Here is an 18459-nt window from a genome sequence, read left to right as displayed (position 1 = left end):
TAATATATACAATTTTATTTTACTAGTGGCTTAGAATTTAGTTACTTTTATAATGTGTATTTGGATAATAATGAATTATGTGAAAAGAGTACTGTAGAGAAGATGTCTTTCTAGTGATCTTAAATGTGCAATTTTAATAGACTTTTAAGTAGTTTCTTCTTTAGGTAGGCAGTCATCTCATTACACGGGTTTTATTGCTTACTTGATTTGATGACTTGTGACTGTTTTAAGCTATTATGATTGGCTGTGTCTTACTTTTTAAATGTCTTGGTTTATTAGTTGTCAATTAATGGTCTGAAGAAGTAGAATACTTTCTGTGAAAGTGGCTTACCTGTTTTAGTCAATAAAAGCTTTTTGGATTCCGAGTGTGAATCACTTGTACAGCTGTGTTTGGATGGGGTCTTTTATTCTTTTGAATTTTGTTGCTGCTGTAGAGACCCCAAGCTTCACTGAGTTGTCTTCATTTAATCTTTTTAAATTTTCTGTTTTCCATCCATAGATCCAAGTTGCAATTGAATATGGACAGGGATAAACTTTGTTTGATGCGGATGGGGAATCTGTTCCAGAGCAACGGTATCCTCTGTGAGATATACATGTCCCTCCAAACTGTTCTGTTGATGTTGCAGAAGAGGTTTAGATGCCTAGACTCCTAGACTGAGTATTTCTGATGCCATCTGACTTCCTGATGTACAGTAAATCCATCAGTAATGGGTTGGAGAATGCCTTGTATGCCAGACACAAGTCACCTCTTCACAGTTTGTAGGATACCAAGTATAGTGACAGGGCTTTGATTCACCCATGTAGTATATGTTGTTTAGGCTTTGTATCCTTTTAGTAAGGTATCTCTGGGGATGTTCCAGTTGTTTTGTGTGTCTGGACAAATACATGCCAATGGGAGCATTATATTGAATGAGTGGCCTAATGAGGGCTGAGAAAGGGGACAATGACATCCCTAGATCTATACACAATCCCTTTATTTATAGGCTGTCCAGTATAGAAGGATTTTCTTACAACAATGGACATGTTGGTCAAACGTTAGGTCACTGTCACAGGTTCGTAGGCGATTACTAGGATAACGACTTAGGAGCCCTTACAAGCCTAGCCAGTATAATGTGGTTTTACTCAATGTGTCCCCTGGGGCAAGAAGATGGCGTAGGTTTGTGAAGTTGCCTTGAGTATTTTACAGATTGCCCCTGTCCATAAGGGACATAGGTGCTGTCCCAGGAGTGAATTTGTTATTCCCCAACCCTTTTATCCAAATTGCATTTGAAGAGGACTAGGAAGCATGTCCCAATGAAGGGGTAATCTCAGTGACACATATCTGTCTCTCCAGCATGTTTTGTTTGAGTCATTGACTAGGTTTAGATCCCTCAATCAGGTGACCCTTGTGCTGTTTGTCTTGCGAATATGTAGCAGCTTCATCAGGGCTGGGTTTGTGTGTGCCTTGTAGGTTAGGCATAGGTCACCCCTTAATAGTTTGTAGCATACAGAGTAAAGGGATCAGGCTTTGTGTTAACATCCTGCATTTTCTTTGTGAGGAATCTCTGGGGCCACTCTAGCTGTTGTATATGCCTAGTCAAGTACATACCAAATACCATTGGACTCTGTTGTCGGTGTAGTGAGGGCTGAGTAGAGTAGGACTCTAACTTCCTTGGATCTAGATGCCATACCTTTACTTACAAGCTGTGTCACATAGAATGACTTCCTCACCACTGTGGACACTTGTCAGTCCAAATTCAGGCTACTGTCTGTCTGTGTACCTAGATCTCGCATCTCTGAGTCTACTTCTAGGGGTGTGCTACTAAATGTTGTAATTTGCAGGGGTCTTTGGCTACCCAAAGGGTATGATAATGCATTTTTTCTCATTTAGGTTTAGGCCATGGCTCTGGCACCAATAATTTGTCTGATTTAGACCCTCCTGCAGAATATCTACATCATTGAGGGATTCGGTGATTGCCCTCAGCCCACTTTAACCACATGTGTCTTGTCAGTGAGCCAGCTGGCTATCCATCCAGTGACATAGGGATTTATGTACAGTTTTGTGAGTTTATTTATAATATATGAGTGTGGGATTGTGTCATATGCCTTGGCCAGGTAAAGGTACGCTGTATGCACTGTTTTACCCTATCCATGACCCTAGTGACTTTTTCAAAAAAGTCCACGATATTTAGCAGGTATGACCTGCCCTTGACAAAGCTGAATTGAGTTGGATACAGTGTTTGGAGGTTTCCTGTGACATTATTTATCAGGTCCATAGTTATTCTTTCCATGGCTTTACATTTAAGACCAGTCAAACGTATGGGTCTATAATTACTGGAGTCAGTTGATTATTCCCCCTTGTTCAGAGGGATGACTGTTGCTGTCCTACACTCTATCGGGACAAAGCCAGTTCGGAGGTTAAATAGAGATCCCAATGGGCCTGATGGGTCCGGATTCAAGTTGTTTAAGGGGCAACTTGGTATAATTTTGGGCTTCATTGAAGCCATTCTTTTAACATTAGAGAGCATAGTGACAACCTGTTAGTGATAACTGGCAGGATAGTAGTGGAGGGTATTTCTTGGGGGAGAACTGGGGGAGGATGGGTAGGTGAAATTTTGAGCTGAATATATCAGCTGGCAGATTTGCTGTATCTTCTGGCTGAGTATAGGTGATGCTGTTCACAACTAATTCTGCACATTGTTGGACGTTACCCTTAAGATTGTGGACATAATTGAAAAATGCCTTATGGTTATCCTTAGCTTTGGAGGTTATTTTTGCCTAAAAGGCTGCTTTCAGTATCTTGACTAGTTCCCTAATTTGCTTGTTTGGACTAATGAGGGTTTTTTTTGTTTATTGTGCACATTCCCTCTTACTTCTGAACAGGTTTTTCTTTCTTTTGTTGTACAGTCTATTCATAACAGGGAGGACTGTTTTTTCCAGTTTGACTTGGGCTTATGTTGGTCTGGTGCTGCCATTTCTTTGCAGTTATTTATATAATTGTACAGGGCTTTTGCATATGCCCCTGCATAGGTTTCTTTGTTTTCTGCGTTTGGGGGAGCTTGGAAACTAGCTATACTGTCACTTAGTAGGAGGTAGTTTGCCATAGAAAATTTCTTAAAGTTTTTGGAGTTAGGTGGGGGATCTAGTTTTACCTTTGTTTCAAGGAAGACCACTTTGTTATCTGATCTTACCAGTGAAGGTATCATATTTGTGGGGTACAGCTCTCACCCATATTTGTGAGTACCAAATCTCATGTATTTATATCCCTAGTGGGGGTGCAGACTAGCTGCTCCAGAGTATTCGAGTTTACAAAGTTAAGAAATATTTTTGGCCTACATATTTATGGCCATGTATGCCTCCCAGTTAATGGAGGGGTAGTTAAAATCACCCATAAGAATCATATTGGACTGGATGATGAGTAATTCTAGTAATGTCTGGAATGATGTGTAGGTTTCCTTGTTCATGGTGGTGGACCTGTAGCTAGTGAGAATATAGCAGTGGATTTTTCCCATGGTTAGTTGGACATGGAGTAGTTCAAGCATGTCGTATTGTTTTGTTTGACCAGCTTTGAGGTGTGCTTATCCTCGCCTTTTGCTCTTTCATGTTCAGTGAGTGGTCGGATCATATGTAAGTCATTACAGCCATGCACATCCGGAGTGCTTTCCAGTGGCTTTGAGCCATGTTTAGTAACTGCACAGATGACAGCATCCTCCAGGATGAGGAGAGCTTCTAGGGAGTACAGTTTCTTCTTAAGAATCCTAGCACTGAGCAATAACATCTTAGCTTGTCCTGAGTAGCTTTTGCTATGTTAGAAAGTTTGCCTTTTTGGGAATGTTTAAAAGGGCACTTTAGTGGTGGATAATGTTTTACCCAACATTCAAAAGCCTAGCGGTGACAGGTGAAGACCATCCCTGGGAAAGCAGTGTGGTCTGTCAATCGTGTCCTCCCAGGCTGACAAGGATTAGACCCCTTTAGAATAACACCAGTGGTTAAGCCAGTTGTTAAAGTCGATTATTTTCTGTTGGTATTTTGGGATCATCCTTGGAGGCAGCAGAATACTGCTCACTGCTAGACTCATACCTGCTTGTGACGCACCTTCTGAGAGCTCAGTTATGTCTCTGTTCATAGGTTCATAAGTTGGTACTAAGCTATCGGCCCTAGGGTCCATACAAGCCTAGACATGACAATTCCCTGGATATTTCTTCTCACAATATTTACTTCCCTGGACCCCTGTCTAGCAGGGTGACTGACATGATCCCTGGGGTGAATTTCCTATCTCCCATCCAATCATCAAGGTTCCTTTTGAAGTGGGCCAAGGAGGCGCTCTGCTTGACATGTAAGGGCAGTCTATTCCAGAGTATGGGGAGTCCCTGTGTCAGGAACCTATCCCTCCAGCATGTTTTGTTCATTGTGATGACAAGGTTTAGATCCCTGGAACGTGTGGCTCCGAGGGATTGGGATTTCTTTAAGTGGAGCATGTCCAACAGCTCAGGGTTTGACATGGCCTTGTATGTTAAACAGAGATCGCCTCTGAGTAGACGATATGCCACAGAGTATAGCTGGAGTTTTTTTAGACAGTCAGCATATGGCATCTGCTTTAGGCCTGTGATTCTTTTCGTGAGGTATTTCTGCGGCCTTTCCAGCTCTTGCAGATGTCTTGTGAGGTACATACCAAACAGGGAGTTATACTCTATAATGGGTCTAATGAGGGATGAGTACAGTGGGACAATGACCTCCTTTTTTCTGGATGAAAAGCCCTTAGTAATGAGGTGTGCCACATAGAAGGATTTCCTGACTGTTGTGGCAATGTGGTTATTGAAGGTGAGACCACTGTCCACCTGTGTCCCTAAGTCTCTCATCACACTTTCAGTGTTTAGTGTACTGCCACCTGTGTGGTAATTCATGGGTACATGTTTTTTCCCAAAGGGGATAACTATACATTTCTTGGCATTAAGCTTGAGCCCATGGCTCTGGCACCAAGCATCTGTTTCTGTAAGGCCCTTTTGTAGAATATCCACATAATTTGGGGATTCAATAATGGCTCCCAGTTTGCAGTCATCTGCGAACTTTGTTAGCCAGAGTCCCTTAGTGTTGGCCTGTACTTCAGAGAAGTAGATGCCAAACAAGTGCGGTCCCAGCACTGAACCCTGAGGTACTCCACTTGTCACTTGTCTGGAGCTGTATTTGGATTCGGTTACTTTTACAGTCTGGGTTCTGTCAGTAAGCCAGTTGGCAACCCATCGAGTGATGTAGGGATTTATGCCCAGCTTAGTAAGTTTATCTATGATTCCAGAGTGGAGGATGGTGTCGAAGGCCTTGGTGAGGTCCAGATAGGCTGTGTGTACTGCCTTACCCTCGTCCACAGCTGTGGAGACTGATTCGAAGTACTCAGTCAGGTTCAGGAGACAAGATCAGCCCTTCACGAACCCAAACTGGGTGGGGTCCAGTGTTTGAAGGTTGCTAATGTCTTTGTTTATAAATTCCATGATAATGCGTTTCATGCCCTTGCAGATCAGGCTCGTCAGACTGATGGGACGGTAGTTCCTGAGATACAAGGTGGGTCTCCCCTTGTGGAGTGGGATAACTGTAGCTGTGCGCCACTCAGTGGGCACGAAGCCTGAGGTGGGGCTATGATTAAACATGACACATAGGTGAGGTGCCAGTTCATTTTGTAGTTCATGTAGTACACATCCCGGGATGTCATCTGGTCCCATGGATGCTGTATTTTTAGCTTTGGAGAGTGCAGTTTCTACCTGTGTAGCCATGATTACTGGAATTTGGCAATCTTTTGGTATTGAGATGGGCCCTTTAGGGGGTGAGAGGGGGGGTGAAGTTGGCACTAAATCGATCTGCCAGGACATTGGCAATATCCTTGGGATCAGTATATTTAATGATATTCTGTTGTAGCTCAGAGCAGATCTGAGCATTGCCATTTAGATTCTTGACATAACTATAGAATGCCTTGTGGTTGTCTTTGAAATCTTTGGCAATTTTATTTTTGTAACTAGCTTTTGAGGATTTTATGAGGGATCTCATCTTCTTACTGAGGCTGGTAAGGGAGTTTTTTTTACATCCTGGGATTTTCCTCTTTTCTGCAACAGTTTCTTCCGTCTGTTGTATAGTTTGTTTATGGCAGGGGACCACCAAATTGACTTCCTTTTTTTGGAGGAGACCATCTTGGTTCTATTTGGGATGGCACGATTCATACACAAGTGGATGTGCTAGCACAGTGCCTTAGTGTAGGATTCAGCAGTCGAACTTTCAGATCCCATCTGCATGAGTGTCATGAAGTTTGTCACTTCTGACTTGAGTAGCATGAAATTGGCATTGGAGAAGTTTTTTATGGAGGTTTCCTTACGGGGGTGGGGGTGGGATGTGGATGTCAAGGGTGATTTGCTTATGGTCAGACCTGACCAATGAGGGGGTGACCACTGGTGTGGAGCATCTATCTCCCATGTTGGTAATGACCAGGTCTAGGATATTGGAGCCCCTGGTGGGATAATGGATTAGTTGATCCAGGGCGTTGGAATTTATGAATTCCAAGAACCACTGGGAAAAGGTGTTGGTACCCGAGTAGTTTTCCCAGTTAATGGCAGGGTAGTTGAAATCGCCCAGTATTAGGGTGTTTGGTTGTATCTTAATATTTTCCAGTATGTTTAGAAAGGTGTAGTGAGAATCTTGGGGCATGGTGGAAGATCTGTAACAAGCTACAGTTTGGATTGCAGTCTTACCTAGTGTTAGTTGCACCTGGAGAATTTCAGATGCATTGTGTTGGGCAACTAGCCTGGAAGTCCTCTACCTTTAGTGTTTCGGTCTTGGTTTGGTGGCCGAAAAGTGTGGTAAGAGTTGTAGCCTGGTACTGCAGGGGTGCTCTCTTGAGCCTTGAACCAGATCTCAATTACTGCACAGATATCGATGTTCTCCATTTTTAGGAGTGCCTCGAGAGAGCACATTTTGAGATTTAGACTTCTAGCATTGAGTGGCATTACCTTCAGATTTTGCATGCTTGTATCTGTTACGGTGGTGGTTTTGTCCTTTTAACCTTGCCTAAAAAAGGGCACTATAGGGGTGGCAAGAGCTTTAGCTAGTAACCTGAATCCCAGGGTTGACAAAGTGCAGACAATCTCTTCCCAGGCAGATACTGGATCCCCTTTGAATGACACCAGAAGCTTAGCCAGTTGTTGAAGTCAATCATTTTGTCCTTATACTGTGGTATCATTACAGGCGAAGGCAGGATGCTACTCAGGGCTAGGGTCACACCTGCCTGGGCCACATGATCCAAGATCTCTTCCATGTCTCTTTTCATGTAGTCCAGGGAGGTACGTCTCAAGTCATTCACTCCAACATGGACAATGACAGAGTCGTATTTGTACTTATTATGGAGTGACTTGAGTGCATGCATTATGTGGCGGATCCTGGAACCCGACAGGCAGCTGACTGTAATTTTCTCCTTGTTCAGCCTGGTGAGTGGGACATCAGTGTGCCTGACTATAGAGTCACCCATGACTAAAGTGTTGGGTGCATTGTCTTGCCTTAGGGGCTGTTGTTGGGTGGCACACTGTTGTTGTGAGCTATGTGTCACTTTGGTTGTGACTGGTGTTTGTTTGCGTTTCAGCTTTGGAAGTCCTTGTTGCTTGGGCAGGTTAATGTTAAGAGCCTCCGCATATGTGGGATTAGTGTTGCTATGTGTGGGTGTTGATGGTGCGAGGTTTTGAAGGGCTGTGTGTTGCTTGAGGTGTAGTGCAGGTGTTAACCTTTTCCTCTTGACTGTCTAGCACAATCTTGGCTGGAGAGAGCTTTGCTTCCAGTTTGGCTATGTAAGTGCATCTCTCACAGGTTGTAGTGTTGGGTGGTAGGAGGAGAGGGTTGTCTGTGTAAATGAGACAGTTGCCGCATTGCCCCAGTATGCCCAGATTCACGAGGTGGTCAGGAGAAATCACCGGAAGTTGACCCTTGGACATGCCTGCTTGTGTTTTTTTTTTTGTAAAGTACAAGAGCTGTTGTCCCTTACTTTTGCAAGCTACTTTGCAGTTATAGGCTGTTTAGTGCCTACAATTAATTTCTCCTTATTGACAAGGAGAGTTGAGTGCTTGTATCAGTTTCAGGCTTTGTACTGCTTTCTAGCAGGTTCTAGAGCAAGTGCTAGTCACAGGGGTTCAGATTTTAGTGCTACTACTGAAAAACCAGCTAATTCTATTGAAGAGCAGACTTTCTGGCACCTGGAATAGTTTAACCGTAGCCCCGCGGTGCTGCACAATGACACAAATGCACAAACACATGCGTTTTTAAGCCAGAAAGTTGAAAGGGATAGAAATCAGCCCAAAAAGGCTAATAAAATTACAATTTCAGAGCCGGAAACCACTCCTCTAGTGTTAGATAGGCAGTACAATGCTCACCACTCCCACTGGTAAGCAGTAGGACATCCCTCTACCACAGCAAGGTCTGGATAGCTCTGAACACAGAAAATAAAGTCCTGAGACAAGCAAAGCCTGGGATCTGGACTATACTGGCTAGGAAAGGTGGGAAATGAGCAAACAAGATAGTATTTTTTTGTTTGTTTTTTGGTTAAAACAGGCTAAACAATGCAATAATACAGTAAATAAACACAGAAAAGGCTAATACACTTGAGTGTGTAGTCCTAAACAGTAAATGCAATTAAAACTCTACAAAATTAGCAATTTAAAACTTTTTAAATGAAGCAAGGCAAGTGCACAACTGAAAAATAATTTAAGAGGCAGTAATACAGTAGAATAAATAGCTAGTCTACATATACAGAGAAGTCTATATATACAGAAAAGCAGCTAAAACACACAAACAATTCAGACGCAGTGCAACCTAGAGCACTTGAGTTGTAGCAATATTAAGGCAAGTACAGTTTTAATAAATGCACTAAAATATACTCTATATTTCCAAAATGTTTGGGAAGCACAGTCAGAACACAAGGAGATACAGGCAATTTTTTTTTTTTAAGAAAGGGAGAAAGGAGGAACAGAAGGCCTTCTCTCTGTATTAGGTAAAATGGGCTAATGACACTAGACTGGGAGGAGTGTCCCAGATCAAATTTACAGTAGGGGTGGGCAACTGCAAAGCCACCAAGTATAACAAGACACTAACAAGGAAGTCATTCATGCCCACATGGAGTATGACAGCATTGTAGCGGTACTTGGGGGTAAGTGACCTGAATGCTTGCATTATCTGGTGGATTGTGGCCCATTACAGGCAATTATCTGTAACATTCTTATCCAGCCAGGTAAGAGGAACATCATTGTGTCTCACAATGGTTTCTCCTTTAACTAAAATGGTTGTGGGGTGTTTCGCCTTATATGCTTAGTAGATGAGACATAATGAGATGTGGGTTTAAGTGTTGTGATAGGAATTGTCTTGTCTGTGTACATGCAGAGTTTCTGAGTACTGCATCTCATAGGCCTTTGAGGTTTGGGTAAAATTGCATGTGAGGACCTCCACATATGTGGGTTTACGTGTCTGGTCCCTTGTGGGTGCAGTGATTGGTGTGTGTGTTGCTAACAACCTGTTTGTTGATTTTTGTGTCTATATGTGAGAGTCTGGCCTCCAGTGTCAGTGTGCAACTACATTTCTCACATACGTATTTGTCCAAGAATTAAGTGGTTGTCAGTGCACATCAGGCATATGCTACATTTCCTCAGGATGCCATGTCCACCAAACTAGCTGCAGAGATAGCAGGAAAGTGCCTATCCGTGGTTTCAGATCCTAATGTGTACTTAGCAAGGGATAGGAGTTAAGGATATTTGTAACTGGACAAGTGTTGGGAGCTTACTTTGGTGTAATCTAAAGATAAACTATCCAGTGAAGCTGCCCAGCGCCCAAACCAGATGCTGTTTGTGCCACGATAGTCTTGGGTGCTGTAATAACGTATTGTAGAATTAAATAATCTTAACTGTGGTTTTGCCACTCACAGTGCAAACTAGCTGCCCTCTGAGTAGCGCAGGACTGAGGTAAAGTTCCGAGGTAGCTTTTATAGGGAAATTTCAATTTCTGGTGATTGCATATATACAAGGTTGCACTAACCTCCTCTGAGCGAAGAGCAGCTTTGTGCAAGCACAAGACTTGCATACGATCAAAAAAAAAAAAACAAGTTTTACACTAACTACTCCCTAAGGGCAATCAGATAAGCACACAATGAGCTTTCTACCAGCAGTTCCCATCTCAGGTAGGTGAAATCAGCCCTCTCCTGCTACAAAATAGTGCAGACATTAACCATCCAATGTAAAACAACTGGTTTGGAGCCCAAGTGTTATGGAACCACCAGTAGGTGCCTAATATTATCTAAATATCACTGGATACAATGTATTTAAATGCAGAACAGCCACCCTTGCTTCACTTAGAAAATGCAACTTTTAAACTTTAAAGATGTGCAGAAAACAACAATTCAGGGACAGCCATTCTGTATGTACCTTCACTTATCTGCACTATCAGTTTTCCATTATATAGGACAAAACAAGTTTCATTCTTGGAGTAGTTGGAAACAGTGACCCCTCACCATCCACACCTCCAAACTTATATATATGCCTACTCAGGTCAACAGTGGAGAAAAAGAAATGTCCATTGTAGCCAAAAGTTGTTTCTGTATAATTTGTTCACCAAATATACTTTTCAGATGAAGTGGATTTGACCAATTGACTGGCTTCCCTGACAGTTTCCTGTGAAAACATGGCTGAAGTAGGACACAGATGGAGTTGTATAGCAGTTGAAACTTTCTGCATCACCTTGCATGGCAATTGGATGAATCCTTTACCCTTTACCATATGATTAACAGTCCTGAAAGAGAAATTATATATGTGAGTCAGGGATATGGCTAAAAACAATACAGGCATTTTTGGAAGTCTCTGGTAGAGTTCAAGAGTTTATTAAAAATGAGTGTGCTTACTTTTACGAAGTTGTTTGAGAAGTTTTATCTAGATCCTGCATGTATTAATGTAAGGTCAAAAGGAGGATTGCAAGGGTGTAATGATGTCAGTGGTGGGAGTTCATTTAGGAGTATGCCAGTCAGTGGAGACATTCTAACTAAATGCGTAATTGGATCCCCTTCATTAGGTCAACACAGACAAATTCACATGTAGGTTTAGTGGCCCCTCTGAAATGACTGACCTTCCTTCAGGAGCAGATGAAAGTCATCAGGCAGCATTTTTCTGTTGAATTTTTGTGCAAAGTAGTTTTTAGCCTGTAGACTTTTTTCCTTAAGCTGTTTGGCTAGTCATTTTTGACCCAGTTATTGGATTCCGTTTTTGAATTGAGCACCATGTTTCTTTCACAAGTAGGAGAGGCATGAAGAGTAGTATAACGGCATTGTTCATAGATGCAAGGTGAACAAATAGGTCTATCCAGTAAGTTTTATTCCAAGAATATGATGATACTCTTGAGAGGTTAAAAAGAAGGCTGACTGTTGTGTGCCTTACTGCTGGAAGCTGGCTGCCAAAGCAATTCATAGGACATGGATCCTTGTTCCTTGCTTGTTAGACATTGTCCATACAGTAGTAGATGAGTATAATGTAGACTTTTAACTTCTATCAGATGCAGTGAGAAACAGTGATGCAGAATATACTGACCTTAGAATGAGGCACTGACTAGATGATGTTGATAGTGCCCAGTAAATTAATTTTGAACTGTCTTGGAGGCTTTGAGCTGCAGTGGGAAAAGCTTCAGGCCCTTTGATCTGGCTCTAATGACTGTTAAAACAGACCACAGCTGCATTTCGGAGTTATTGATGACCATTCCTGACTCTGTGGAACTTGTCTAACTTGAAAGTATTTCTTGATTAGTATAATGCAACTGATTCTAAACTTGAGTCACTAACCATGCCATTCCTGAACTTGTTAGATGTAACACTAGCAGTGGAGGATTGTGTGTGTGTCATGGTACAGCTGGAGAAACTTCAGAAAAAAATGTGAAAAAAAGACAAAATGATGACTGTCCACACAGATAAAAAGTTAAGCCCTTTCTTTCATTTTAATCACAATGAACTTCTTCAGAACTGACCAGTAAATCAATCATGGTACAGCTGGGTTTCAGAAAGGGGTATCCCTTAAGTGAAGTCAGAGGTCAAGTTCCTCAGGTATGGTGTGATGACTCTTAATGCTTCAGTAACATAACTGCAGTTTTCTTGGGTAGTTCCCAGCTAGAGGAGAGTTCCAAAAACAACTATTTTCTGAAGTCCAAATTAGCTTCATCACCTGCACGTAGGCACATAAGGAAATCAGTCCATATGAGTTGTTACTACTGTGCTAGTTTCAGAAGCGAAGATTCATACCATGATCAGGTGAAGTGTTAACTTGCAGTTTTTGTTTCGTGGTGAGATAGAGGAAGGGTGGGTTACAGCTAGAGTATAGAGTAAGTGAAACACTACAAAATAGAAAGATTTGTGTTTTCTCAATGACATGCTTTGCTCAGAGATGCAGAGTGTATAGTCATCTGTTATTATACTTCATAATAAAAGAAAAAGTGAGATGTTAATTGTCTTTGCAGAGTGGATTTCAAACAGGAGATATGGCTTAGGCAAGTTGGTGAGTCAATACAGACCCAACTGCTCTTGCTCTGGGGTTGACCTTACTGTTATGGAACTGGGAGCTGAAGTCCAGTGGGTAAGTTGACTGGAAAGGAATTAGTGACTTGTCCATTTATCGCTAGTGGACTGAAACACACATCAAGTAAAATTAACACCATTTAGTTAAGTAGGAGTAAATGTCATTGCATTTCTTTAGGTATAGAAGGCTTTGGTTCATTGAGGAGCTGAACACAAAGCCAGTGCATTATGCATAACAATCAGTCATTCACTTAGGCACAGCCAAAATAATCGGACACAGAAATCAAAATATAGGGTTTAAGCAAGCCATTTTAGCTCAGGTATCACACATTTGAAGTACGTTACTCATTCTGGCTTTCTAGAAACTCTTTGTACTATGCAGAAGTTGCAGTTTTTCCACACTTCACATGGAAATTTAGAAGCATAGATTTATAATCTGTCATTGCTTGCATTCTGAAATATTAAAAGCATGACTGCACTTGGTCTGCCTGCATTTTGTATGTACATTCTTAAAAATGGGATCATGCGTCATACATTTTGCCCTCTTGCCACACACTTGTGTTACCCTATTTAACCTTAGTTCTCCAATATGTATATTAGCAAAGTTGAGAAGGTTATACTTTTGTACAGAAGCCTGAATTCAGCATTTAACTAAATAGCAACAAAAGGTTGAGAGGTACGCCAGCAGAGATAAGAAGAATTGTGCAGCTTTTCAGAAAGTCAGATTCTGTGTTCAGATAAATAAATACCCGCTTGTGTAGGAGTGTTAACTTTTGTTTGGAAAGACAGAGGGCCAGGTGGAGAAATAGTGCTAAAATAAAGCAGGTACACCCCATGAAATCCCCCCCCCCAAAAAAAGAACTTATTTTGACACCATCTAGCCCCAGCAATACACTTTAAACTTATTCTCATCCTGTGCATGTTGATGTGATGTTATCATTTTCCCTCAGTATTAAGAGAATTGAAAAAAGCCCCGTTGCTGCATACATAAGTGGTGAACTATTATGGATGGGTTGCTGGTTTTCTCTCTCTCTCTATCTCTCTCTCTTCCTCTCCCTTTTTAGTTCTTCTGTGTGACTTAACACACAACTGATATTGTCTTTATTCTTCTAATGTTCATCTCAGGAATTTAGTGTTACTCTTTCAGCAGTTCTTTACTTTGACATTAGAATACTTTTATCCTGACTTTGCATGCATGTTGTTCTGTGGTAAACAAGTTCCCACAGCAGAACAGCATTTCATGTCTAGTTTTTCTTAGTCCAGAGCACAGCATCACTGCATGCTTCAGGTGTGTCTCTTTTAACAAGGTGACATGGCACAGATGACAGACCACTTTAGAGAACTGTCTTTAGTATTACAAATATGTGAATAAGAAATGGAAGGAGAAAAGGAAGTTGTGTTCCAAAGATGACTTTACTTTGAGGATAAGTCAATTGAGGGCTCAGTTTCTTTGGGGTCAGCCCCACCATGCCATATAATTTGGGGTTTCATAAAATCTTCACCAGTTTATTTGCCTCACAGATGTATTGCTGTTGTCTTTATGTGCATCAGGCAACTTCCTTGGGTGTGCAATTAGTTTCCCGTCTTCCTCTTCTAGAGCTGCTTCAACTTAACCAGTGCCTTCTCTACTTCAGTCCAGTAGCCCTTGCCCTGCCAGCTACACTCTGCGTGGTTGGTATGTGGTTTCCTTCCACCATTTAGGAGAGCAGCTGTACCTCCAGATTATGCTTTGACATCCTTTCTTGACACTTCCATCGTATGTGTTCCCCAGCCATCTCGTGGAGTGGCATTTGGCTCTTCTCTTACTATTGCTAAGCTCCAAACCACTGGTTTGATGTAGTGCAGATCACCTTATGTTTAATTTGTTGAATCTGGACTCCTTGACATTGAATTTCTTTCATAAATTTAAATGTGGTTTCAGATACCTTACATACTGGATTGAACCTGCCACACTGGAGGTTGGGGTTCTTAGCCCATGCTAAAAATGCTTTCTTTGTTTAAGTGGCTAAGTATTTACATTTATATGTCCACAAGCTAAACAAACACTTAACCTTTGGCTTTGGGCTAGATGTCTGCTGCCACCACAGAAGTTGCCATGATATCAGTTTTACTCCCTGGCATTGTACCTAAGATGTGTTACCACCTGAGGGGACTAGCATCAAGCCAGTCCCTGACAGCAGACCTGTTGGCCTCCTACCTTATGTAAAGACCACAGGGTTCCAAACTTTTCGTTTTGCCACTGCCTACCTGACTTTCTCTATACCGTACTGATTTAGTCTGCTAGTCGGTCCTTTCCTTTCTTTCTCTATAATTAACCATTATTTCAGCAAATGAAGATCCTCTGATATCTCTGCATCAGATTGTATCTACCATACTTTTGAAAACAGTAGCATGAGAGATACTCCTACAAGCCCTCAGCTCTTCAGTACATGTCATGGACACTTCCTCATGGTCCAGTTCAAAGCTTTTTCGCCTTATGGCACTGTTACTTCCCTTAGGAGATGCAAAATATCAGAGGTAATGGAGTAAGGATCTCCATCCGTGGAGTCAGGACATGTTGAATCTTGTCAAGACAACCTAGTCCTGGACATGGATGATGAAAACCTAGGATGTTCATTGTGTTTAACTGTTGCAGTCATTACTCTTGGGTTATCCTGCTGGCAGGCTACCCTCAGTCGGCCAGAATTCCAAAGTCTAGGTCCGGTGTCGGTTGCTGTCGCCTCTTCCCTGACGTCAGTGCGCCAGGGGTATAAAAGATGCAGCCAACGCCATTTTCTTCAGGTTTTTTTTGCCATGCGGTACCCGAAGCAAAAGCAGTTTGGAAGTGCCGGTCGGCCGACTCCTGAGATTTTCAAATCCGAATTTCAGAACCAAAGTCTTCATTAAAGCTAAGTACCCCGTTGGGGAAACTTTTTTCTTGCTCCAGACCGATGTCAGAAAAAGTTAACAACTGTATTTCTTGTGGGAAGCAAATACCTCATAAAGATTTTCACTCTTACTGTATTCCTTGCCTAGGCCCTGATACAACGTTGCTAGCCGTCGGTTTTGTGCTAGATTTAACCAACGCACTATTAAGCGTCGGTTTGATTTTGCATTTCATTACTTTGGCCAAAGATTTAATTATATTATGCCATCAGAACAGTCGACAACCGGAGTTTACAAAAAACGCAAGGACAAGGAAAAGGATAGGCATCCGAGGTCCAAAACCGACAACGAGGCCTCTGCTAGGCCAGTCACCGGTTCTCAGTGAGGCGCTTTCGCAGCCCCTGGCGCCCGCTACCTCAGAGCCACAGGCCGCTTCCGACTCCCACGTGGAGCCGACTGGGCCTCTGGATAGTCAAGGTGTTGGACACTCGGAAATCATTCCCTCAGATGGGTCCGGTGCTGCTGAGCAGGCATCGGCTTCTGAGGGTGCCTTCAGACCTACTCAACTATATATTAAGCCAACTTCAGCTTCAAAGACAAAGACTAAAGCAGCTCTAAAGACAAAGAAACAAGTACAGCATTCTCCTACTCAGATTTCCATGCCTAAAACACAGATGCTCAGAATGGCCGAAGACCTAATTACTTTGATCAGGGGCTCCCATCCCCCTCCTGGTAAGAGGCCCAGGCAAGAGACAGAGTATGATTCTTCTGATCAGGTTTCTATTTCCTCTGATTCCTGTTCTGAACAGGATTATTCCATGCTTCCTTATGAGGATTCTGATGCTGAAGAATCCATTCCGTCAGCCTCTCCTCCTGAGGATTATTCTTTTGGGGAAAGCCTACATACCATGAGGGAGCATTTCCACTAGGAGAGCCAAGAATATTCTGAATCTAAGAAAAGGCTCAGAGACTTTCTGCTACTTCCTCAGCACAGACCCCTTCCTATTCCGCCTGTTTTAGACATAGTAGATGATGTATTTTCAGAATCCGGCCTGTCCCCTAACTCTTTACCCGCTGCACCTGCTAAGCCAGACAGATACTACAGGGTTCCAGATTCTCATAAATTCCTATATAAAAACCCCTCTGCTGACCCAGAAACTATATCTCAGGTTACCAAAGGGGTTAAAGCTTCCACTGCAAAAAACCCTGTCCCCTCTGATAGGGATTCTAGGGCTCTAGACAGATGGGGGAAAAAAGTTTACACTTCTGCTACCTTGGCTGTAAGGGCTTTAAATTGTCAGTTTCATATGCTTAAATATCAGCAATATTTAATGTCACTGCTTAAACAGAAATTGATGACAAATACAGAATGTTCAGAGAACAAGGAATTGCAGGATTTATTGCATGCAGCTGAACAAGTGGGAAAGCATACTTTGCAATGTGGATGTTCTTCGTCTTCCATTGCTGCAGTCCTGACTATTGGGTATAGTCCGCGTCCAGTCGGCCCGAATACCAGAGTGTAAGGCTGACGTCGGTCAGGGCGCATTAGACTGACGTCAGTACGTCAGAGTACTAATGCGCATGACCGACGTCATATCCTCTGTCTTTTTTGCCGCATGGTCCGATGCAGAAGCAGTTTTGCGAGTGCAGGTTGGCGTACTGAAATACTTCCGAAACCGGAGTTTCAGACCGAAACAGAGTTGGCTAAGTACCCCGTTGGGGAACATTTTGGTTTTTTCTTGCCTCAGTATTTTACCGGATGTCAGAAAAAGTGAATAACTGTATTTCTTGTGGGAAACAGATACCTCATAGGGATTATCATACCTTGTGTATACCTTGTTTAGGGCCTGAGCACGACGTTGTTGGTTGCCGCTCTTGTGCTAGGTTTAACAAACGCACTATTAAGAGGAGGTTAGACTGTGCCAGGTTAGTGTTTGGGAAGCGTTGCAATTATAAAATGCCGTCGGGTGCTCCGACGCCCGCTTCCTCCAAGAAGCGCAAGGATAAAACAGTGAAGCCTAGGGTTGAGGAACCGGCAGTCCCGGACGTCGGTTCTTTAGAAGGCTCAGTGGAGCCGGAGGTTTTGCCAGGAGTTTCCATGGAGTCCCAGGCAGAAACTATACTCTTACAGGATGTGCCTTCTCAGGAGGTAGGCCAGGCTGAGGGGGCTTCTCAGGTGACTGTTCTTCCCTCTCTTCCCAAGGTAGTTAGAGCCTCTCCTTCTGTTGCAAAAACTTCTTTGAGAGGTAGGCCTACTTCAGCTTCAGTGGGGGCTTCTCCTAGCATTTCGGGTTCTGTACCTAAGAAACATATGCTTAAAATGGCAGAAGATTTGATTACTATGATTAGGGGAACTATGACCCCGCCTGATAAGAGGCCTAGGGTGGAACCGGAGTTTGATAGTTTTGAACAGTGTTCAGAGGCTTCAGAATCTTCTATGGAAGATATGCAGGAGTATCCTACTTATTCTGATTCTGATGTGGATGATTCCACTCCTACAGCTTCTCCGCCTGAGGATTTCTCATTTTCAGAGACTTTGCATTCCATGAGGGAGCACTTTAAATGGGAAGGCCAGGATTACTCTGATTCCAGGAAAAGGCTTAGGGAGTTCTTGTTTTTACCCCAGCATAGGCCTTTAGCTATTCCTCCTGTGTTGAATGTGGTGGAAGATGTTTTTGCAGAGGCTTCCCTGAATCCTGACTCTTTGCCTCCTGCTCCTGTTAAGCCTGATAGGTATTATAGGGTGCCCGAAGCTCATAAATATTTGTTTAAGAGTCCTAGGGCGGACCCAGAAACTATTTCTCAAGGGCCTAAGGGTGTAAAGGCTTCTGTGGTTAAAAATCCTGTTCCCACTGATAAAGAGGCAAGGGCTTTGGATAGGTGGGGAAAGAAAGTGTATACTTCTTCCACTCTAGCCATGAGAGCTTTGAATTGTCAGTTTCACATGCTAAAATATCAGAATTACCTCCTTTCACAATTGAAATCTAAGGTGGATGCTTTGGCGGAAGGTATTGAGTGTAAAGAGTTGCTGGATTTGGTTCATGTGTCTGAACAAG

At 42.6% G+C, this 18459-nt stretch overlaps 1 protein-coding gene across 1 annotated transcript in view; it reads left to right on the top strand.

Moving 5' to 3' along the window:
* KBTBD4 (kelch repeat and BTB domain containing 4) overlaps window positions 1–18459 on the top strand; it is a 173317-nt gene that overhangs the window by 114592 nt on the left and 40266 nt on the right. The gene's annotated exons all lie outside the window — the stretch shown is intronic.

Source organism: Protopterus annectens, chromosome 9.part0 (genome assembly GCF_019279795.1).
Source record: "Protopterus annectens isolate FY-2018-M chromosome 9.part0, PAN1.0, whole genome shotgun sequence".
Classification (NCBI taxonomy): Eukaryota; Metazoa; Chordata; order Ceratodontiformes; family Protopteridae; genus Protopterus; species Protopterus annectens.
Note: the sequence above shows the minus strand (reverse complement) of the source record. Positions and strands in the feature narration are given on the sequence as shown.